At 41.3% G+C, this 25090-nt stretch overlaps 2 long non-coding RNA genes across 4 annotated transcripts in view; one reads left to right on the forward strand and one right to left on the reverse strand.

Moving 5' to 3' along the window:
• Positions 1-25090, forward strand: part of LOC139798129 (uncharacterized) — a 217666-nt gene that overhangs the window by 164908 nt on the left and 27668 nt on the right. For all 3 annotated transcript variants that reach the window (XR_011726740.1, XR_011726739.1, XR_011726741.1), the window contains exon 7: positions 504-664. This is a non-coding gene — a long non-coding RNA (uncharacterized lncRNA). The remainder of the gene's footprint in view (positions 1-503; positions 665-25090) is intronic.
• On the reverse strand, positions 17795-18914 carry LOC139798032 (uncharacterized). Its single transcript, XR_011726671.1, has 2 exons — positions 18859-18914; positions 17795-18620 (listed from the first exon to the last, which is right to left on the reverse strand). It is a non-coding gene; the product is annotated as an uncharacterized lncRNA (long non-coding RNA).

Consider the following 25090-nt stretch of genomic DNA (forward strand, 5'->3'; position numbering starts at 1 on the left):
CTCAGCCTCCCCCAGGCCCCTTGCTAATGGGAGCACCTGGGAGTTGCTGCTGTGCCTCCAGTGCCCAGGCAATCAGCATAAAACCCAGAGCCAAAGTGAATAAGGCACTAATGAGGACACCTGAGTTCATTAGGTGGTGATATTCATCTGTGGAACCAATCACCAGACTATAAAAGCAGTGGGGTGACTTAACAGAGCCTTTTGCTTCATCCTGAGGAGCAGAGGCATTGTCTGTGCATGGTAGGGTTGCTTTATGGGGCCTCATAAAGTGTTTTATGCTAGAGCAAAGCTTAGTTATTCTACTTTTACTGGAAGTGGGATTTAACAATACACATAATTAAATTTTTACATCACCTTCTGTGAGTTGCTAAATAACCTCAGTGTTAGTGAACTGGTAGGTTGTGGATGTTATGAGTATCTTTGGCTGTCAGAGGAGGGGGAGGGATGCTGTACTCAGGAGAGCTCTTCTTACCTCTCTCAATTTTTGTCTAGTGTTTTGACAGAGAGAAATGAATCACCTTTTTTCCTGAAAGTTGCTGGATGGACAACTCTTATCTTCACAAGTTCTGGGGGAACAGCAGTGGACTGCCCTGCTTTGCTTCACCTCCTAGGCTGGTCCCTTCTGTTAGATCCCTACTCTGCTTTCCTGTTGAGACTGTCCAAGGTAAGTGTTGGCTTCCTAGGGATTTTTTTTCTCTCCTTTGTTTTTCCCTCAGGAGGAGTGGTTACCCATTGAGTAGGTCTGCCCAGGGCAACTGATACTGATCAAAGAATCCTGGTCTGATCTTAATAGCTTATATTAACTATAAGTGCACAATTTTATTAATGCTACCTGAACACTCACTTTGCATTGGAGTATTTTCTAATCAGGAATGTATTTTTTAAAAAAAGTTGTCAGGAATTTGCTACATAGGCTCATGTGATTCATATGCCTTGATTCAGCAGAAGTGTTGTTTTATGAAATCAGTTACTGTGCTTTTAGTTCTGATGCATTTTCAGTAATGTTTTCCCTTTGGCAGGGTTTGATTTAGATGGAATCCTTTGCTTTTCCATTGTAACAATTAAATGTTTATTTTGATTTTTTCCCCTCACGTTTTAAACAGTAATTTCTTGTTGCAAAGCACTCTGATATTCTCTTCTCAGCTGGAAGACATTACAGAAAAATGCTAGTGCTGTCAGCATCGAGTAAATGCTGGAAAACATAAGTAATAATTCAGACTTAGGAATCATTTAACTTAGCTGGATTTGTGCTGCTGTTGCTCAATGCAGCAGAGTTTGAAAGCCTTGGCCACAAACTGGAGCCCTGCTCTGTTGGAAGCTGTATTGACTCTGGACAAAATGGTAGCCACTGCTCTGAAGTGCTTTCAGCTTTCCCACAGAAGTTGGAGGTTCAGTTTGCTTGCTCTGACTTTTTTATTCTGAGCACTAGAAAAAGTTTATTTTGAAGGCAGGTGTTGTTTTGGTGACAGAGTACACTTGAGTTCTGATATCTGATTTTATCATCCACTGAGGTTAAGGAAAACCCCTTCCCTTCTCTGCTTTGCAGCAAGCTCACTCTTCTTTGACTGCCTTCCTTCCTGTTCTTAAACACATGCACAAAACCACAGGTGCCACTGACTGGAAGATGGACATTTTATAAGGGTTGGAGCTGTTCTAGGCAATCCCTACCTGACCTTTAGAAGCAGAGCTCCAGAATGGGGTGTTTTCAAATAAGGTAAAAAAAGTTGTGGCTGTTTTCGTGCTGATACTTTGTGTGTAATTGCTCTGTGGCACTGGAGGCAAAATTTGAAAAGCAAAGTCATGAGTGACATTGCAGCAGGGACTGAGCCCACTCTGCTGGGGCTGTTCAGCTTCACAGAAATATTGTTCTCCCAGTGTTCATCTGCTAAAGCTCATCTGAAGGTCATTTAAGGGCTGGAGCTGATAGAAGATCTTCTGTTCACCTTGGGGGAAGAACTGGATCTTAAAGGATCTCAGACTTTCCCCAGAAAGGTGCCTGTGTTCCTTTGCACTATTATTTGGTGTGAATTAAATTTAAACTCTGTAGCCAGAGAATAAATTCAAAACAGTTTAATTTGGTTTTCCTGGCAACTGTCCTTTAGCCAAGGCCTGTGAGATTCAGGAAGGGAAACATCTCTACAGACACGTGTGCATAGTATGTATGTAAATATATACGTGTAGTAGTAAAGCTTAAATTAGAGCTCTGAGTACTTTTGATAGGAATTGGATCAGTGTATGCATACTCATAAATAAACACGTGGGATTTTTCTGTCATGCATGATGTTCACATGCATTTTATCTAATGAAAAAGACAAATTCTAAACACTTTAAGACTTCTGAAGTTTTTGTTTCCACTTTTTCAGAGTATGAAGAGCAAGGGTCAAAGGTGTTGGCTTTATGCTTTTGCTCATCACAAATACTGACAAAGTACCTAAGTAAATTATTTCAGTGCAAACTTAGCACTAGTTCTTACACATTGTGGTTCAGTGGATTCAGAAAACGAATTTTACTGAGCAAATCTCTATTTGTAAAAGGTGTCTGTTTTGTTGGCTGATGCTGCATTTCCTATGGCCTGAAAATTACCCAGTGTTAGATAACAATCCCCTCAATATTTTGCACTAACTTAACCACTTGGTGAGGTGTTTTTCCCTTAATATAATAAAGCTTTTATCTTTTCTGTCAGCCACCAAGGTATATCTAGATAGTTCTAAAGGTCTCTAGTAGCCTCACAAGCTTTTATAAGAAAATGCTTTCAGTTTAGTGTCTTGTGAGTAGCTGTAGTGACCCTAAGCATGCAAAGAAGGTGTAGAAAATGAAGCATCAGGATGGGAAGTAAATGGTTTAAAGACGAAAAAATAATTTTAGTAGTGTTGGTTGTATTATTTGTATATATTGCTGTTTCCATTTGGTTGGGTATCTGATAGAGTCAGTCTCCCATCTGCAGGTGGGATCAGAGGCAAACCAGTATGTGCTCTGCCCTGCACTCTGTGTGTGTGAGGCCAAGGGAAGGTGACTGCCCTGACTCCTGACAATTCACTCCTCTCTCTTTATTACATCTGGGTCTGTGGGAGCAGCTTTGACAGGCCCTGGGCTGAAAACTACCACAGGGTGCTTGAGGGTACCTGTAGACTAGGAAAAAACTGACAATTATGATTTCTGCCTGCATGAAAAAAGCAGTGCTCTCATTTATAGAGGGCTGTAGAAAGGGCATATGGGCCAAACTAAGGCAGAAGTGTCAGTTCCACAGCTGGTGTAAGCCAGCACAGCTCAGATTTCAATGGCTCTGAGTTGCTTGCTACCAGCTGAGGCCCCAGGTGCCACTCAGGTTTTGGGACAATGTGTTCGATGTGCCTTTTGATCATGTAAAGTCAAATTGCAGGAGTCTTGACTCAGAGTGCAGAAGAAAGTTGTGATTCCAAAAAGTGCTTCCCTTCCCCATGCAGATTCACCAAAATGCTTGCCCTAAGAGTCCTGGAACAAAGTTCAGAAAGCAGCAGAAGCCATGAACCTCTCCCTGGGGAAATTTATAGGTGGGAACTGACACAGAGAGCTGAAGCATATTCATGGTGCTGGGGTCAATCTTGTGCACTGTCGTGGCTTAAGCTACATTTCCACCTGTTGTTTTCTATGCCTGTGAATTCCCTGAAGCTGCTGTTAAGTATAAACCAATTTCATTTTTGGTCTGCAAGCTGTAATTCAGCCTTTTTGGCTTTGGGGATACTTGTTCTGCTGACTAGTTTTGTGCTTTAGGTGAAATTGATACAGATGGTGAGATAGGGCAAGAAGATTTACATTTAGATTTATTGGAGGAGCCTTTTTTTTCCCTCCTGGCTGACATCAATAGGGTTGTGTGGTCTATTCACTCCACCAGAAAGTGCACCCTGAGAAAGTAGAGAGAGGAGGGCCCTGATTGCAATCCTGCCTTCAAACAGGTCACAACTCCATTGTTCTGGAACAATAAAGGTTTTATAAACAAAGTCTGACTGGAAAGATTGTGAGTTACGACACTACAAAGAGCCTCACTGAAAGCAAAACAAGGCAAAAAAGAAACAGGGTAAAGCGTAGAAAAATGCTTAAAACATGAAGCTAAATCCCAGGTCTTGAGTGAGATGTTGATCCACTGATGTCAGAGGAGCTGTGCTACCTTCCAGCAGTGCAGTAGTTGGTCTTTCAGTGTTCACACCACACCGTGTGTGTGCTGGAGAGTTAAAGTGAAAATAAATGTGTAGGCACAGAAGGACTTAAAAACATGGTTGCTACTGAGTCCAAAAGCAACAGCAACAAAATAATGGGTGCTTCAAGGTAGTAACTGATTTCATAAAACAACACTTCTGCTGAATCAAGGCATATGAATCACATGAGCCTATGTAGCAAATTCCTGACAACTTTTTTTAAAAAATACATTCCTGCTTAGAAAATACTCCAATGCAAAGTGAGTGCTCAGGTAGCATTAATTAAGGTAGGTAAAGCCTTAGGCTTCCCAGTGGGAGCTTGAAGAGAGCCTGTGGATGGTGCCCTTCTACTTGCATTGCCTATCTTAGTCCTCTCACATTACCTTAGGTTACTATTTCTAATGTCCATCTGTTGCTTTTCATCATCAACTTAGCCCCACTCCTGCAAACCCTCCATTAGGCAAGGCCTGCTGCAGCTACTCCTAGGAGTAACTCATGGGGAAGTATTTTTTCAGCACTGGAATTTGCTCCTCTGAGGTCTGTCTTGCCCTGCACACCATGCAGGACCTGGTGCACCAGCTGCCTTGTGGCTCTAAGCCAAAGCCAGGGAGTGATGGGTGCCACAAGTGAGGGATTCTTTGGGATATGCAGAGCACAAAAGGAAACCTCTTGAATTCAAACAGCTGCTGTGTTGCAGGCATTCAGGTTTGTTCATTAAAATTAATTCGTTATTGAATTTATTAAAAATAATTCCACTAAGGAAATCTGGTTAACTTATCCCTTGTGCACCAACATTTAAGTGGCCTCTTTATCAAGATACTATTTAGGCCTTTATCAGTGTGATTTTGATCTATCAGTGTGACCTATCCCACCAAAATCAAGAAATTTACCCCTCTTCAGAGCTGTTCTGTAAATGTAATTTTTTTCCCCTCCTTGAAGCTGTAGGTCTCAGAAAAAAACAAGCTCATATTACTTTATTATATGAGCTGCTAAAGTTTTGAATTTTTGTTGCTGGTGCCCAGAGGAGGAGTAATCAGTTATTAAGCTAATCAGCCTTAGGTTGCAGTGCATCAGTTTCACGAGGGTAGTGTTAAAAATCTGGCATGAGTATTTGTGGCCTTCCTGTGTTAGTGGAATGTAATGCTTTTCCATGTGAAGATCAACTTAACAAGCAGATTTAATCCCACACTGGGGGGAGAGGAAAGGAAGAAGGAGGGGGAGGTGGTGTCAGGGCAGAAGGGATTGAAACCCTTTATGTACTTCCAGCTCTGTAGCTGTGGCAAGCAGTTCTTACCACAGCAAAAGTTTGGGATGTGTTTCAGTAAAGCAGGTGGCCAAAAGGCCAGGTAATAACAATCTAGAAGTTGCTGCTTTTCTGCTCCCTTTTTATCTTCTTTTTAATTTTTTTTTTCTAAATGCATATTCAAGGCTGAGTGCAGCTATTCAAAAACATCCTAATTAACCATTTCTCATTTGTTAATAGTTTGTTAAAAGACTGAAAGCATCCACTTGCTGTTTTGTTTGGCCTTTTAACTGAATTTTAAATGGGTCTTGAATAAAGTTTGTTAGCATCATGCCTGTTTACTCATAGTACCGAGCCAGTTTTTAGACAAATAACAGTCAACTTGAATAGGACAGAAAAATAATTATTGTACTGTACAGAAAAATACTCCAGTTCCAGCTCCTAGCTAGGTGAAGCCCAGAGTCACTTGGGATTACATTCATTCCTAGTCAGAAGGGCTTTACTATATTTTTTATCAACAAACCAGATGCCAGAGTTTCTGCGTCAGCCTTGTTTGGGGTGGGGGCTGCCCAGGTTTGTCAAGCTGAATTTTGCATTCTGCAGCCTTAATCAGCCTGAAGGTAATTAGCAGGCTCTACACAATGAGGCCACAAGTCATTAATCATAGGAGATGAGAGCAGTCAGCCCCCCCCAGCCTCGACATTTGAAGAAAAGTTTTCTCTCATGGTTTTTTTTGGAGTGTGATAGGGCTTCAAAAGTCGCAGGGTTGCTTTTCATGGTCAATAGTGTGTGAAGTATAAGCCATGTCTTGATGTGACAGACAAGGGACCACTGTTCAAGGACCCATTGGACTTCTTTTTTTTTTTTTTTTTTTTAATGCTGTCCTCTAGTAGAATGGAGTCAACTGATGACTTTATTTGCTTTGAGTTGAAGCATAGTTCAGCTGGGAATCAAAAAAAAAAAAAAAAAGTCTTAACAAGTATGATTTTTGTTAAAGGGAAGTTCGCATTTTTTACAAAGCTGCTTAGTTCTTTTTAAAAGTTACAATCCTTTCTTATGCACAGTTAATGAGGAATGAAAGTCCTTTCACATGCCTAATACAGTTTAGTACAGTGTGTCTTGAAATCAAATGCTAACAGCCACAGGCTGAGTACTAGGAAACCCTGGCAGGAAAAAATTTCAGTTTTTTGAGGCTATCAATCAAAGTGCTTCCTAACAAGTTGGAGTAGTACATTTAAATTAAAAAGGTCTAAGTGATACTAAGAATTCAGTGGTGCATTAGACTTTTTTCTGGTTTGTTTTCTATCTTTGTTACTCCCACAATAAAGGGATAAGTATGTAAAAAAAAAAATCTAAATATGTTTGTAGAAGCACTTTCTGTGAAGGAAATTCTGCTTCTTGTATCTTACTCTATTTTTTTTCTTTCTTTTGGGGGGATCTGTGAGTGATACCTGTGTCTGGCAGATTTTACTCCTTTGTGTGTTCCTACACCTGTTGATAACATCACTGTTCCAGGCTGAAAAATTTGTTAGGAAAATGACAGCCATTTGGAGCTTCTGGCTTGGATAGCTTGTGAGAGGAGGGCATTTTCTAAGTAGCAAAGACATTTGTAGAGTGTCCATGTATTAAACACTGAATTAATAAAAGCAAAACTTTTTTCTTTGTAGGTTGGGTTTTAGGAAGGTTTCTTGAGCACCTCAATGTATCTTTTGAGGCCTCTTGGTTAATGTAGTGGCTCTATGGACTTTGTAATTCTTGAAGTAAAATAATAATTACAATCTCCTGCTACAGTGAGAGCAGCTAATGAGCTTTTTCTCTCTTCTATCTGCCCAGGAGTTCTCTGCTCTAGCAGGCACTAAACTCTGCATCCAGCCCTTTGTTTGGGGGCTGGTTTTGTTGCTGGTTTTATTTTTCTACTATCTATCTTTGAGATAAAAACAGTGAAAGGGAGGAAAGAAAAATTATTATTATTATTATTAATTTATTTATTATTAGGAAGATCAAACAAATGAAATTCAAGCTGTGTTTCCAGAAGCTCAGCAAGCAGCCACCTATACCTGTAATAAAGTTACATATTGTTGTGCTTATTTGTCTGGATCACCAATGTCTTGGCCCACTGTTCTAATTTGTAAGAATGATGGATTTTTCCAGGCTTTTTGACACCTTCTGCTTGTTTGGGGATCCAGAAGTCTGTGGGGATCATAGGTGGAGGAGATTACCCCTATCATAAAAGATAACCCCAGATAAGACTTCAGAGTGAGAAGGCCTGTGTTTTGGTGCCTGGGTACTCTACCTTTATTTTGATGCTGTTTCCTCCTGGGAGAAGGGTTGGGAATCCCTGTTAAGTCCCACATTTTTGGCTATATTTTTGGTTCCTGCCCCCACTCACACTTGGATACTCCTGTGCTCACTCCTTGCTCTATTGATGAATTGTAGACCCAGTGACATCCCAGTTCACACCAAGCTTTCCATGCTGGTCTGAGTGGGCCTGGCAACTGGGCAAAATGTGTTCCTGCATCCCTGATATAAAAGGCCCCATGCAGAAACTTGAACAAAAAATGAGGAGCACTGAACAAGAGCCTTTACCTTCCTTCTGTTGTATCAGCATAATGGCACGTTTGGAAAAGCCACCTAATGGATCTTTAAACCCTAGACCACAGCACTGGTGATGGGCTGTTGTATCAACTCAGACATTTCAAATAAAGGGCATTTTACTTCTTTCTAGGGCTGGGGGGAAAACTCTGACATGTGTCCTCAGCCACAGAAATTGTAATGAAATGACATTAAGGATCTGACAAAGCCCACACAAGCAGAGTTAAGACTGATATTCTGTCATTACCTCAGCTCATTACATCTTGGGGTTTTGTTACTTTGTGTAGTATGTAAGATCACCCACTGTCTGGAGAATCCTGTGCTACCTGGAAACAAAGGGAAGGGATCTGCTGTAGCTCTACCTTTGAAATTCCTTTCCTTTGCCAGCTTTCCCCAGCATTACCATAAACCAGGTTGGTTTGGTTTTTTTTGGTGACTTATATGTATTAATGGCATTAATTAAACTATCAGCACAGCTGAATGGGAGAAAATGTGTCTCCTGAACTTGTTTCTTGAATAGCAGTCAATGCCTCATTAATCTTAAGCATCAACCCAAGAACACTGTGTTTGTTAGATAGAATAATAAATGACTTTACAGGAAATACACAATAGCAGATGCTGGAATGCATCCATTCATTAGTCACTGTGCATAAATATCCCCTTATTTCCATGAAGAGACATTTAACAGTGGGCCAGGCTGACAAACATGCCCAAGCTTTCACTCACTCACTGGGAAAACGGAAGGCAGAAAATGTCATACAAATTTGTCTGCTGACCACAAAGCATCCCATACCTTACCACCTCTGCTTTTCTGCTCCTCCCTGAGCTTTCAGCAGATGGCAACGTGTGGTAGCAAAGCCCAAATGGTCAGGAAGGGGTTGGAAGCCCACAGGGCCTCCTGGTTACATAAATCTGTCTCACTGGTGGGGTCATCTCAGAGGGAACCACCAACTGTTTTCATGCAGACTCAACAGCCAGTTTGGTGGCTGCTCAAACCAAAAGAAAGCTTTTTGCTCCAGAACCCTACAGAAAAGCAGTGGTGCTTTGGTTGTTGTTGTTTTTCAATGGGTGTTTCTGTTTGTGTGGGTTTTGCTTTGGTTTTCAACCAGTGTGTCTCAAGAAACAAGCTTGTTTCAGTGAATAATAGTGTATTTAAAAAAAAAAACAAACAACAAACCTTCACTTTCTCTGAGCTTTAGATTTGTGTTTGTTTTCTTGCCTTCTAACATAACTGAGCCAATGAAGCCCCTCTGGCAAGCAGGTACATCTGCAGTTGTTTTAAAAAAAAGCCAAATCCCTGTAGTAATTGTGTGGGAGGGGAGAGCAGAACAAGTGGTCAGAACTCCTGTTTTCCTTGGCCTGTTGATTAAACTCACAGGAATCTCAGCTGTATTACAGGAGTACCCAAATAATTTGCTTGGTATGCTCCCTCGTTTCTCCATGCATGCCTTAACAAAATTTTACTAAAGGGCTACATTTTAGCATAATAGTTCTTAGAAAATCTTAACAGGGTCTTTGGATGGCCTTTTGTGATTGAGGTTTAAGGCTAAATTGACCAGAAAGACAAGAAAGCCTTGATTTATGACACAAATTCTGAAGGTAGTGATTGCATTGGGTAGCAAAGGTACCCATGTGCTGGAACAGCACCCATCCCACTCAAGAAATGAAAAATTTTCTATCTAAACTTGTAGGTGCCTTGTGTCCATGTGTTCTCCAGTGGTGGTGTATTGTTTCCTGCTGGAATATTGATGAGGGTGCTTGGCTTTTAGCCTGCACAGCCTCTGCCACGTAACCTAAGGGAGGACAAAGTTTAATTGCTTCTACTGGAAGTTTCTGAATAAGCAGGGATTTGGAAAAGCACTTTGCATGATTGGGTGGATCTTTTCATCTCAACTGGCAAGGCTTGATGGTGCTGTCAAATCAAACATTTGGGAGCAAAAAATGGGTACTGTGGGTACCTGGGAGGTTGGGCTGCTGTATTTACTGGCCTAAATTTGCAGTCTGGGCTCAGAGGTTCTACTTGCATGGACAAGATCAGTTTGCTTTCAGATTGAGAGTCACAGATCAGCAGGGAGCTGGGAACAAAGTGGAGGGAGGGAAAGTTTTGTTTGAGAGTAATGCATAATGAGGATAGGTGCCTAAATTCACAAAGGTGACCAGTGATTTTTGCAATAAAAAATAGCAAAGAGGTGCTCCTGTGATTCTCTGCTCTGACATCTAACTTCACCTCATATGGTCATAGAAATCAGGCTGATGATTCACTGAATAATGAATTGCTAGGCTGATGGTTCACTGATAATGACAGAATTAGTACTTTATGTGATGCAGATTTAAGTTTCTGACCAATTTTACACCATTAAAGATCCTAAAGCAACTTCACTGGAGAACTAAAGACTTTTCCATTTTGTGGCTGTCAGGTCCCCTCAGGAGTAGCTTGAATTCCTCCTGCACTACACCCCTGGTGTGCTTTCCTGCAGGTAGCTACACCAGGACTGAGCTTGGAGTGGTCACATCCTTCCCAACCCTGTCTCACTGCTGTGCTGTCATTACATTTCTGTCCCAGGAGCAGCTCCAATCCTGTGACCAGCCAAAATCCTTTCAATATGCACCACTCCAAGCTGAATTACACCAAATGTAACCATCTGAACATGGATTAACCAGGTGTGCATTGCCCATTCCTCCCCCAGGCTCACACTGCACCATGGGAGGGGTCATTGCCACTATTGGTCCCAAACAGGTCATGGTAGGACCAGAAAGCTCCCTTTGGAAGAGAAGGGAAGAATCATTCTCTCCAACTGGGATGCCGGGTGGGAATCCTCTGGACTCCATCTGGAACAGCTTTTGACCAAACAAAGGCCTCAGATCTGCTCCCAGTGCAGGCAGTGGGAATACTGCCACAGCATTCCTTGGGAGCAACATTAGGCTTCGATTATGGTCACAGCAAGAGAGTAGTATATGTACAGCTGCCAAAAAAATTAACAAATAATTCTGGAAATGTTTGTCTCTGCTTTCTTTTCCTTTTACTTTAAGGCAACTAACAGAAAAAGCTTTTGCCTGTCAGGGATGAGGATTAAAATAAAACTTCAAAGCCTAAGATTCCCTCTACTTCCCAAGAGAAGACAGACCAGGGAAGTCATGGCTTTCACACTGCTCTCAGTCTTTCACCCTCCTGGCCACACCAGTTTGTGCTGGGATACTGGAGGTTCTCTTTCCCAGCCAGGTGAGCTTCTGGAGCCACCTCAGCAAAGTGATGGCAAGAGATATGAGGAGCAGGGACCAGATGGTGGCCCTGAGTCTCCAAAGGGCCAGAGGGCAGCACCCCTTTCAGACAGCCCTCTCCCACCAAGAACATTCTCCTCGTGCACTTGATGCATCTGCTGCATGTTCTCCATGTTAGCTCTGCCATTTTTATTGGGATTTCACAGCCTGTGTGCTCAGAACAGCTTTCTCCTGGTTTAAACTTGATGAACAAGTTTTGCCAGTCAGAGAAACCTTAACCAGGAGAAGAGGATAAAGCAGACTTTGTGGGTGCTGAATTCTTTCTTGTCTGAGCAATTAAATGTTTGGGCAGACCCTGGACCTTTTCTGGCTGCTGACTGGGGTAGAAATTTAAACAAAATATAAAACAGTGGGGAAAAAACAGCTGCAGAGGAGTTGTCCTTAAAACACTGTGTGGGCAGGTTTAATTCCGTGAGATTAATTTTAAAGGGAAAATTGTATCAGTTGTGTTGTGTAACTTCCTGCAGTTCTGTGTTGCTTACAAATGTTAGTCTTGTGTTTTTGAGGCCAACAGGTTTTTTTGTCATTAACTCACAGGAGGATTTTTAAGATGTTTTTTTCTGGGGGCCTCCGTAATTGTTCCTTTCATGTGAGGCTTTTAAAAAGACTATAGCATAGATTTTTCTTCTTCATAAAAATTAATTCAAGACAGTCAGAGATGCCTCTGATGGTAAATTTTCTTGCTGTATAAATGCTGACCATAGTGTGAAAGTTGAAGCTTCAAGTCTGGAGTGCTTTGTATCTTGTCCCACAAAGGCCCTTTCCAAAGTGAAGAAAAATGTAGATTATGGTCTTGGTAGTCCACAGGCAGGTTGGGATAGTCAGAAAAATATGGGGGGGAAAAAAAAAGGAAAGCCAAAGGCCAAAATGAATGATGTCTGTTCTTACAATTGAAAATGGTTTGTGTAGATAGTGGTGAAAAGGTAAGGGTGTAAATAGCTGCTGACACCAAAGAACTCATTGTAACTAGATTAAAGTACTTTGGTTTCTAATTCTGTAAAAGGAGTAAAAAATCAGAGCATAATTCTAGACTGCTCAGTCTGCATCACATGAGCCTTGGGAAGCAGGTGTAAAACTAAATCCTTGTGGCTTGCTGGATTTTAGATCCACTTCATCCTCTCTGTGCAGTTGCAACACAGGATACAATCTTCAGAGGAAGTGAGAGTGTAGCTCCAGCTTCCTTGCAACTCAGACCATTGACTCCAGCTACTCAGAGGCATCAAGACATTTGTTTGGATGCAGAAATCAATGAATTTCATTTGAGGTGTTTAGGAAATACCTTTCCAACAAAGTGAGGAGGAGTGCATGTTTACTCATTCCCTCCTCCTCTGTACTCCAGAGGTGAGTACTTGTCCTTTCTTAACTGAGTTAACTTGGTTGTCTCTGCACACTCCAGGGTACCATGGAACATGCTACCACAGAAATATGCTTGTGGGGTAATGAAGGGAGAAGATCCCCAGCTGAGCTGTGTGGTCTGGTCCAGTTTGCTAGGATGCTGCAGGAAATAAGGTCTGTGGTGTCTGAGGACCTGAAAAAGAGTGCAGATGTGCAATCCCTATTTGTTCAGTTTCATATCAGTTAGATGAGAGAGATTGTGCTGGGTGTGTATCTAACTGCACTGGCAGAAGGACTCCTACCCTCTAGTTGTGCCTCTTCAGTGACTCAGCGTGGCTCAAAAAAATTGTATGACACTATTTTTGTCCTTGCATATATATAAATATGCATTTCCCTTTCCCTGTTTGCTTTGCCTAGGCACTTGGCATGCTGGTTGAGCTCTTGTGTGCACTTGCAAGGAAATGTGCAAAGAATTGCAGGTGCACATGGTGTGAGTTGCAGGCACTATGTGCAGCATTACCAAGTGCATTATGCTTTTCCCCCTTATCCCTTCTGCTTCAGGTGCTGCTTCATGGTCCAGCCCTGCTGCCTGCCAAGCAGAGAGCCAGCCTGGGGTCTTGCTGTGTCTGTCCACCTTCTCCAGCCAAATCCCTCCACTTCTGCTCCAGGAGTTGAAGGGCTGACACTCTTCACACCCCTAATGTGGAGTTGTGTAAGGTGAGACACTGTTGTTCCCTTTTTCCCCCCCCCCCTGCTAACATGGATGCACAAATGAAGCCAGGGACTAAGTGTCCTTTGACTGGAATTTGGTAAAGCCCTCACCCAGGCTTGATCTTCAGCATATGGATAACCCATTGCTGTTAAACCACTTCAATATTCCATCTTCAGGGAGGCTGCACATGTGCTTGGGTGCTGAAATGAGATCTTTGGGGTTTTAAAAGAAATTTCTGCTTAGCTGTAAGTACAAACAAATGCTAACATTCACAGTTAATGATGCTCTAGCCAGAATTGCTCATCCTTGCAGCTGTACATCAGAGTGTAATTTTAATTAGAGTTTAATTATCTTTTCATTTATTTTCTTCAGCAAGTAAATTTATACCTTGCTGCAAGTTTTCTTGTGAGTATAAATTAAAGTAACATTAATAACATTATATTTGTCCTAATTTGTGTATCTACACTTATTTATCTGGGGGTTTTATTAGTCATAATGAAGTATGTTTGGAGAAATCAGGCAACTAATCTATGTACAGGAGCAAATGCTAGGCAATATCATTATCATAATAAGAGACTGTTCCTGATTTACTGAATAGAAATAATAATATCATAAGTCTGTTATTAGGGGTGTTAATATATTCAAAATATTAATTTGAGGAAAAATTGTCTGCATAGCAAGGGCTTAAGTAGGAAAAAGTCTGTATTAGACACAAGAAAGGAAATTGTTCAAAAATGAGCTGGAGAAATTTTTGTTCAAAAGTCACTTCTTAATGGAACTTAATGTCAGCTTCACCTACAGTTATTTAGCTCATTATGGAAATTAATATCTTCTAGGAGACATTTGTGATTAAAAGCTTGATTTCAGCATATTTGCCGACTTAGGGAAGTTCAGATTGTCCAAGGTTTCCCATTGGAATGAATTATTTCTTAGCCATATGGCTTCATACTGAATAAGTTAAGAATTTATATTTCTGATGGCACATCTTCACTCCAAATAAATGCTCTAAAATCATTCCTCAATAGCTGTGAAACCCTGGAAAAGTATATACAAGCCTCTCTGTACACAGCAAAAACCTCAGGCACCAGGGAGCACGGTACAGTGGGTTGAGATAAAGTGACAAATCACTGTAATGATCACATTTTCTATGCCTGTATATCTCCTAATTATCTTAAGAAGTCACCTTATCTGTACTGCAGATGTATATAAACTTTTTCTGCATGTTATTCTGTCTTTCTACAGCCTGTGGATTATTTCAGAGCACTGCTTAGCCAGCATCCAGATCAGGGATGGGCAGCTCTATTGTGTTGCTGCCTTTTTTTAGTTCTGAGTTACTTCTCTTTGCGTGCCTGAGTCAGCTGGCCTCACTTTGAAGCATCTGAAAGTTCACAAGACATTTTCTCCTTTTGTTCTTTGCTTCAAATTTTACAGTTTTTTGGATGGCTGCTAACATAGGAGGGCTGAGAGTCTTCTCAGATGCACGTCGTTCAGAGAAGGATAAATAAATAAACTCTCTGCTTCCCCCCACTCTATACTGTCCATAAAATGAAAAATAATCTCTGGGGGCTCTTCTCTTTAATCCTAAAATTTTCTACCTTCTCCCAAGTGGCAAGATGAGCTAGCAAGTGATTTTCCACTACCCATATGGCAAGTTGCCTTGCATTGAGAGGTAATCTGTGGTGGTGGATTGTCTCTGCAGAAGGCACAGGATTTGTGTTGTGGATTCCTAATGGTGGGCAAAGTGCTGAGGGACAGGAAGGGCTACGTGGCAGCAGGGACTAAGGCTGATTGTTACAGCTGTGTTTCTGCAGGCTGTTCCAAGACTTAAAGGGTGGCACTGGGTGATGTGGTGAGGGACAGCAAAACCAGGGGTTTGGAAGGTCCTGTCCTTCCTGTTGTTGATATTTACCTGGGTCGTGTTGGCTGTTCTGCATGGCTGAAAAATGATTGTAGGATGGGTGATGAAACATCTGCCTTGTAACTTTAGCACTCTGGCAGAGTCTTTAGAACACAGAATCATTTTGGTTGGAAAAGACTTTTACGATGATCAAGTCCAACCATTAACCTGGCACTGCCAAGTCTACCACTAAACCATGTCCTTCTTGGACTAAATTCCATGTTTCATTGCTCCAGCCAGTTGCAAAGTTGAGTGTGAAATAAATGTGATGCAATGATAACCTTAGGTTTAACAACAGCCTGTGTCTTCTCTAAGTGAGGGGGTATTTTTTCTGTTCCCCAACTCGATGGAGCCACCAAGTTTTGAATCCCTTCAGGACAGCCCAAGACCAAGAGCAGCCACTGGGTAAGCCAGGTTTTCAGAACTTTTGCAAATGTTTTAAACATTTTCCTTTCTGAGCCACACAAGTCTTGCCTGAGGCACCATTCCTAAAATAAAATTAGGCTTCTGAAAGATTTATTGGCTGCTTTTGGAATTCAGCAGAGTTGTCTTTTTGCTCATTCACATAATGAAGCAGTTGTGAAACTCTGACTCAGGGGTCAACTCAGCCTTCTTCCAGGTGGGGACAAACTGGGATGTGTGGTCACACAAATGCAGCTTCATCACAGAACTGAGTCTCTGTGTGCAGCACGGATTGGGCTGCAGAAGGGTTACATCCAGCTCTCTGCTGTGACCCCTCCTCTGCTCAGGACTGCTGGAGTCCAAGGGTATCCCTGAAACAGCTGCTAATAGGTACAGAATAAGTTGCAAAGCCACATAGCCTGATGCCTCCCCTGTCCCCTAACCCAGCTTGGTGGTGCCTATGGTGACATTCTGCTCTTTGGTATTTAATTGCCCCTGTGTTGGCTCTGGTTCCTGGTAGGGAGGGATTAGAGAACCTTACAAGTGAAGTGTACCGAGCACCTTGCACCTCCTCTCGTGGCCTTCACACAGGACAAGACCACAGCAGCATTTGAAGCTGTTTCAGTTGATTGGAGCTGAAAGACCAGAACTTCCTGCTGCTCCTGCAACTCCCAGCCCCGGGCAATTTCAATGCCCTCTTTGGCTGCAATCAGCCCCATTCCGGGTTGTTTACTCATCAAAACTGGTTTTGTGATAGAGAGGACATCAAATGCATTTCAAAACATGGAATAATCTTCAAACCTGATCCAGGAAAGGGTGTGGATTTGTGCACACAGCTTCTGTTCCCAAGATTCTTTTTCACTGAAATCTTTCAATAAAACCTCTGAAAAGGGTTGTTTTTTTCCCCAGCAGTGCTTGCCCTAAGATTGATTAGATTCAGGTGGCTTAAAGGAAGTGAAACTGTTTCTACTCTGCACCTAATTCTTTCTCTTTTGTCTTCCTGTGCAAATACAAATAACTAATGCAGGCAAACAGTAAATTGCAGTGAGCAGTGGAAGTGCTAAATGGTAGCAACACTTAAAACACTGCTGAAATTCAAAAGAGCAGCTGTTAGACATTTAAACCTATCATTCTCTTCTGAACATACATCAAATTTACTTCATAGCACTGTCATAAAAATGTATGAGAATGTAAATGCTAGAGTGACCCATTAATCTTTGGAGTAGTAAACATAAAATCGTCTTAACCCCAGTGATGATATAACCATCCTTTACTTTGAATGAAGGCTTTATCATGGGAGTGAAGATGTTCTGTGTCTTTCTGTGGTGCATAAATAAGAACAAGTTAATATTAAAATCTGATGTCTATGAGAAATGTACCATCATATTGATTACAACATGAAAATGTCTGTAATGAACAAAGCTACACTCAATTTCTGATGAGCACAGAAAATCTAATAATAAATACACAAAGGGCATAAGCTCATTACTCATTGACAGCAATCACCAATCTGATGGTGGTGGTGTTATTATTTACTAACTAACTCAATAATGGGTGTTTGTTCTTACAGAATTGTCCATAAAACCTTCCTTTTTATGTATGTCAAATGATAAACTTGATTTCTGAGCCATCTTTGTGATGAAAAGAAACCCTTAAATATTGAAACTGTTGATGGTTCATGTCCATGCATAGGCCAGGTGGCTTGTCTCTAACTAAGCAAACATTTCTATATCAAGGTGAATTCTGCTTTAATATGGACTAGAGAAATATGTGGTTTGCCTCCAAATTTGAAACATCACTATTCTTCCATTTATTCTGATTCTTCCATTGCCTCTTGAAGCCTCCTTTGAAAGCCTGACCAGGCTTTGAAGGCAAAAGGCTTTGCTCATGTGCAACAAATTGCTTCCTTTTTGCAGGGCTTGATTTAGTCTTGATATTAATAGGAGACATTCCGTCAAGTTGTCCATTTCAAAGGATTGTGCCCACATGGTAAAAAAACTGGGAGAGTTGGAAAACTTCTATTAAATAACCAGTGTCATCCTCCCATCCAGACAGGACTGTCTCCAGCAGTACACTGAGATTTCCCAAGCAAAGGAACTTTATGTGGATAGCTAAATTTAGTCATAAAACATTTGAAACATATCCAAGTAGCCACAGGAAAATTTAGGTTCATCAGTTTTAATGATATTTGGAAATGAAGGTGATACTGATGAGGAAAAAAACCCACACACACACAAAAAATATAATCCAAGTGTTATAACAGGTTGGGAGTAGCTGTATTAGTTTAACTGCAGATGCAAACCAGGCTACATGGCATATTCCACTTTGTTCAGCATCTTGCTCTCTTCCCACTTCAACTTCCTTGAAGTTGTCTTTGAGGGGCATCACATTATATTAACTCTCCCTTTGAGACAAAGTCTGTCTCAGTGTTGCCTTGATGATAAGGCAAGAAGATTATCTGGATCTGAAAAACTTAACTTGAAAGGCAAGCTGTCAATATGGAGCCCTGGGAAGGCAGCAATATGTTAGGAAGTAGAGTCAGCCCAGACCTTCGTGTGTTTTGAGAGCTCCCTCCAAAAATGGTGTGAAAGTCAAACCAAAATACCACTGAGGTGATTAATGTACATGGTAGTTTTGTCATCTCTGGTCAGTATTTGTATTTAAAATACCCTCGTGGCTTTGGAGCAAAGGGCTGGCTTCAACCAGCTGCTGAAAATGAAGGAAAGTGAGGAGAGCTGTGGCTGAGGGTGCTGGGCAGGAGGAGCAGAGCAGCTACACCTCAGCAGCCAGCCCAGTGCCGGCAGAGCCCAGGCCAGCACCACCTCCACTTGGGCTGCTGCTCACAGTCCTGCAGCAGTCAGGTCCCAGAAACTTGGGTAAAAGATTATTTATTTAGGGAGGTGGTGGAAAGGTAGGAAAGGGAAGGAGGCTTTCTGCTAGGTTCCCAAAATCTTCCCACATCCCAGGCTTCCATTTGTATTTCACAGCCTAAAAGAAAGGGATGGAAAAAAAAAAATCTTCCCATGCAACTGACTCTTCCTTTGCCAGACCATGGAATGTTGCTGCTCCCAGCAACAGGGTCAAAACAAATAATCCTGCTCTTTATCTGCAGGCAGCAGAAACACTTTTGCCTACAGAACTCTAACAAAACAAAATTTCATTCTTCAGTATTCCCCTTACTACTTTCTTAAGTTTCCTGAGTTAAGGTATTTTGGAGTTTACTCACCCTTTCCCAAATGGCCTTCCTCTTACTCCACTGCTTTGGCACCACGCAGTCAGGCTGTGGAAGGAATAAAGAAACAATTGTTACACCTTAGGCTTAGCATGAATATAAAAGTACGTGGAGTGTTGGACAGATGGCATTGATGTCAGACAACTTGGGTGGAAAGAGAGCTACTCATTGTGACCTCCAGTCTTCCCAAAAGTGTGCAAGTGTATTTCATGTTGCAGTGTTCATGGTGGATCTAGCTGCATTCCTGGGGAAATTCCCACAGATCTTTTGGGGTTTGAATAAGCTCCCATGACTCACAGCACCTGCAGGATCCAGCTGAGAGATGTTAGAACACCTGCCAGTGAGGTTAAGGACAACTTGAACATACTTGATGAGGTACTGTGAGGTCTAAGCCAGGGTTATTAATCAGACATCTCTGAGATTCAGACCACAGTCCAGGAAGGAAGCAAAAAAGCTTGGGCTTTAAGGCAGGACAGACTCTGGAGGTATCATTGCTAATAGAGGCATTTAAGGGGAGCAGTTCTGCCCTATTTATCAAATTTTTCCTTAAATTATAGAAAGATCTCTTGTTGCATTCCTTGAGAGCTCAAATAAAAGCATTGTTCCTGCTGGAAAGAACTCATGAGTTGAACTGTATATTCATTAACCACAGGCAAGGAACTGCAGATAACAAAGCAGATGTGAGCCAACGAGCCCTTAGTAAGATCTTATTAATAAATGACAAAGCTGTCTGAATTTTGATACCAATCTTTCACACACACTGTAATTGAGACTGAGGTTTTTGATATCCAATGTATTCATGAGCCTCCACCTGGGCATGTCAGAGCTTGCCTGATCTTTTGTGTAGATTTCTGTGATGTGTATTTATTGAAGGCACACACATTCTTCTGTTGCCCATCAAAAGCAGGACTCTAATTTCAAACTGAGCAACAGCACTTTAGAAATGTGCAACTCTTAAGATAAGTGCTTTCAGTTGAGTAGACTCTTGTGTCATCCTGGGAAATGTTCCCTGGTGTTACAGCTGGAGTCAGGCTCATCTCACTGCACATGGCTTCCCCAAGCAGTGCCTGAGCTCTGCTGGAAGATGGCTCTGTGGCTCTTCCCCTCAGCCCACTTCACCAAGAAAGAGTTCCCTTAAAAGTTGCCTCCTTTTTCCATTGGTAAATCCAATCATTCTCCCACACTTCCATACATGTGAAGTTCTGGAGGCTGAATACACACTATGCTCAAGATCACCCTCCTCCTCTCAGGTGTTTCCCCCAAAGTGCCCCAGGCTGAGGATGCAGTGACAGCCTCCTGCCCCTGTGAGTGAACAAGGCAAGTGAAAATGTGGGCAGAGGTTTTGATGTCTTTTATTCAAAATGGAGCTTGTGTTTAGTCCAGAAAAGACTGGACCCCCTCTCCATAAAGATACCTTCTAAGCTGTCTCTAAGATATTCTTTGATATCCATAGAAATACAGCTGTTTCTCTCAGCTATGCAATTCTGATACAGTTCTAATTTTCTGATTATTTTATTTTATTTATTTATTGCCCCAAGTAAACACATTAGTGCAGACAAAATCTGCATCTAAAAGCTTCTCAGACCTGCCACACCTGAAGAATTAAATTCCTCTTTATGATTAGGACCATATCTAAATAACAATGGGAAGAAGAATACAAAAGCAATTTTTTCCTCCACTGGTGTGGATGTTTTTTCACTCACACATAGGAGGGAGGAGCAGTCATTTTTTGCCATCTCATTTACTTGCTAAGATAGGAGGTTGCTGCAAGTTACTTAAAGGCTGCTGTGACTCACTGTCAAGTGTTGATTCCATTTATTTTCTTCATTTCCTTGTGGTTTTTTGCTACTTTTTCTGGTCACCTTCTAGGATTACTCAAGGTATTTTAATTGGGTGTTGGAAATATTGCTTCAGAGAAGTCTGTAAATGTGAGAATTTTGAAAACTGAATCTTAAGCTTTACATCTGTCTAGGCAAGAGACAAAAAAACTATCTAAAGTTTTCAATCAAACTTGCTCTAAACCCAGCTTTTTTACTACTGAGGACTTTGCAGCAAGCCAGTAACTCTTTGCAGAAAGTCCTTAGCTGGGAAATGTGAATTAGGAGTAAATTAGAGAAAATCACTATCTGCTGGTGTGCAATTTGGTGGAATAAAAAAAAGAGAAGAAATGAAGTGAATATGTTACTTGTTATGAGTTATTTGCCCTGCTCTTCTCGTGGACCTGAGCCATAGTGTATTTCTCATTTTCTCTCTCTGTGTAGTTTATTAATATTAATTTTTTCCAGTTTTTCCTTACTTGCAAATCTTTCTTTTGCAAATGAAACACCATCTGCAGCTGGCTATAAATATTTATCACTTGACAACAGTCATGACAAAGACATCTGATGAGTGAGATCAGAGCACAGTTGGTGCTCGTGGGTCACTGATGCTGCAGAATTTAGAAATGCTGATATAAAATCAACATTTACAAGAATTTTTTATAAATTTACAAGAATCTCTATTGCAAAGCATAAAAGAGCTCACCAAATAGTAAAGCTGCTCAGACCTGCCACTCACCTGAAGAAATAAGTTCTCCTTTATGCTTAGGAACACATTTATAAAAGTAAATATTAACTTTTTTACTTCCAGTGACAGAAGTGGCAGGCAGGTTGCCACTGTCCATGTCACTCTGTTCTGCCAGATACATGGAAATTGTAGCTGGGATTTCTGTTTTAGTCTTTTCCAGTGTAGATTAATATGATGATTAAACAGAATTTTCAAGAAAATATCCTAAGGCTGTAAGCAAGTCAAAAAGCCCTCATTCCTAACCTGCCAAGAGAGAGGCAGAGAGAGATCTTGTAGTGAAACAAAAGCATTTTAAATGTCTGGAACCACTTGAACATCTCTATCTTAGAGAGGGAATGAAGCAGCATTACAGGAAAGATGCTGAATCACTCCCTGTCCCTTGATATACCACTATGTATAAAAGGTCTTTGCCCAGACTCAGTGGTGTCTTCATTTTACAGGCAAGCAATTAGCTGAAAGGAAAACTGTAAAGCATGTCTTTCCCATTCCACCTTTGGACACGACTATATATCCAGGCTGATAGAAAGAACTTGACTCAGAATAATTTATTAACATTTTAAGGGCTATATAGCATAATCATACTGTTAGCAATTGTGCAAATCAATGCAAGGAGAAATGCTGAACAGTTTAGTCTTTTTTTTTGGTTGGTTTGGGGTTTTGGTTTTTTGTAATTTTTGGTGGTGGTGGTTCCTTTTCCTTTTTTCCTGTTCCTTTTTTCCTTTTCCAGGAAGTTCTAATATGTGGTTTTAAAGATCCCAACTTCAAGAACAGGAACGAGTTTTATGGAGGGTGGGGAAAAGGTACCAGGGAACCTTATTCCAAACTACAACAGTCAGAGAATCCTACTGTTTATAGGAATAGGTTTGAGATTACACCAAGTAGTTGTGATTTTAATAATTTACTAATGATTCTGAATGGCTAACTGGAGACATTTTAAAACAGAAAGTGCTGAGCTGCTTTTTCTTAGAAAAGAACACCCAGATTTACAGCTGATTTTTCAAACCTTAACCTAGGTCTTGCTGCAACAAATTGAGATGAGGCTACAGGCACAGGTTTGTGTCACAATGAGGGTGTAAGGTACTTGTGTTGTTGGCTATTCATAACTATCCTGCCTTTTTTTTTCCTCTGAAATTCATAGTGGAAGTAAATGAAAGCAATCTAAACTCAAACTGGAATTCTTTGTGCTAATAATACAGAGAAGTTACTTAACCTCTGTAGCTTTCAAGTATATAATGGAATAAACCTCTTGTAATCTTGAGAAGTGCATAAACTTCTTGCATTTTCCTTTTACCCTTCAAGCTCTTTAGTATCTGCTTAAGAATTAAGCATTAGCTTGAACAAGTTCATCTTAATCATTCATAAGGAAATAAAAAATGAAAGAGCTCTTATTCCCAGAATAAAGGGGGGCAGAGCACCACACCAATAAGTGAACTTCATTTGAGTTTTGACACTTGGAAAACTGCAAGCTTAGCACATCACTTAGCAGAGGTTAATGCTAACTGTCACTGGAATGAGCTGATGAAGTAATGATTAATGTAGTCAGTGTTTGCAAATGAAATTTCTTGCACCTGGGAAAACACAACCCCAGAGTGCAGCAGGGACTGGGATCCACCTGGCTGGAGAGCAGCTCTGGGGAAAGGACCTGGGGGGACAAGCAGCTCAGTCTGAGTGGACAGAGTGCTGCAGTGCAAAGGGAGTCAGCAGGATGCTGGGGTGCATCAAGAAGGGCATCACCAGCAGACATAAAGAAGTCATCATCCCACTCTGCTGAGTGCTTGTCATTCAGACTTGCAAAAAGATGTGGGCAGACTGGAGAGAGCCCAGAGAAGGGCTGCAAAGATTGTCAAAGACTGGGAAACCCCCCAGGTGAGGAAAGGCTGAGAGAACTGGAGAAAAAGGGGTTCAGGGGAGACCTCATGGTTGTGTCCCAGCACTTGAAGGGTGGCTACCAAAAAGATGGAGATGCTCTTTTTACAAGGAGTCAGACAGAAGAGGTGTGATGATGAAGGCACACAAGGGGTGATGAGTGGATAAATTGGGGTTTTGCTGTTCTTCAGTATTGTCCAAGTTTCACTCTTCCTCCCTTTTTTATTACAAATCCAAGTAATTACTGTCATAGAATTTATTTTGATCTGCTTCGTATTTTTTAAGCAAAACAGCATGTTCAAAACAGTAAATAAACCCAAACTTTTTTCACTGACATACCAATGAGATTCCACCCCTTATTTCATTTGTGTGGTAGACATTTTTATAACTTCTAAGTGATCATCACATTTTACAACAATTATTAAAAAAAAAAATCTTCGAAAAGAGTGAATTTCAGTGCTTCCCAACAGCTGTTTTCAAAGGCCATCACCTTGTATCAGATATTCAATAAATCCTCCATTGCAATAGTGAGTGCTTACATCATGCAGAAGGCTATTTTAATTGTTCAGTTTGGATATTAAATGTCAGGTAAATATTGATTATTTTTTAAAATTATTTTTCTTTCCTTACAGCTTTTAGCCTTCCTGTTACTTGAGTCCTTTAGTTTACTAACCAAACCTTGAGTACTAATGCTCATAAATTATGTCTAAGCCTGGTTGTTCTGCTCAGGAAAAATAAAATCTAAGGAGCTGATTTTATTGATGCTCATTTCCATCAAGAACAGCATCTGTGTCAGTATTTGTAGGTTCAGAACTGGGCACTTACTCTGCAGAACTTTGTCATTCTTATGAGAATATGATGCCAATATTCTGTAGTGTTCTGTTTCCAGTAGCCCCTGATGCTCAGTGAGAGCTCCATGGTGCAGTAGGGTAAGACCCAACGTGCTGATTTCAATCCTAGCCTGCAGGAGGGTCCCCAAATCCTGAAAGCCCAGGGAGCAGGGACTGCATCTCATTGCAGACAGATATCCAGGCAGTCTCACAGCTCATCCACCCTCAGCCTCTGCCTGGGAGAGAGGACATAGTTGGAATTTAGTGGGGTTCTACTACACTTAGAAAGAAACACCCCACCAATACTGAGTGGTTTCAGAGGTTGTTATCCCCATTGGCAGCTGGTGGGTCCAGCTTAATAGATCTCCATGGAATCTTCTTTCTGTCTGGCACTTCTTGAAGTTAAGAGCAACTGCACGTCATCTTCTGGGGGTTTATTTGTCATAATCAGGTAAGAGATCTATACTACAGTGTATGCCTTTTCTTCCTGGTTTTGGCTCCCTTCTCTGCTGCAGAGTAATAGGTCTGACTGCCTCGCCTGCTAAAAGAGTAATATTTCAGCAGCACCCCAGGCTGTGTGGCTGAACATCAGGTTTTGCCTCTGTTGTTCTGTTGAAATAAAGTGCAGTGGTTTGCTTTGCTCAGAGTATTTTCTGTCTGGTTTTCCCTGCCTTTGATTTCATTGCTCCATGACAACTTCTGGGCCATGAAGCCTGAACAAGGGCACTGCCACCCTGGTGAGACTCTGCCAACCCCCTCCCAGCAACTAATTGTGCTTTCTCACCCAGGACCAGTGTTGCTCAAGGTTCCCTCTGAATTGATGTTCTCTTCCCCTCTCTTTGGCAGAAAAATTTTCCTCTCACCTGGAAATACTCAGTCACCACAGCAAGGGGAGTGCTGTGCTTTCCTGCCCCTGGCCAGCAGGAGCAGTGAGACACAAAGTGATTGCTCCCACATCCAGGGAG

This window comes from Heliangelus exortis, chromosome 7, assembly GCF_036169615.1.
Source record: "Heliangelus exortis chromosome 7, bHelExo1.hap1, whole genome shotgun sequence".
In the NCBI taxonomy this organism is placed as follows: Eukaryota; Metazoa; Chordata; class Aves; order Apodiformes; family Trochilidae; genus Heliangelus; species Heliangelus exortis.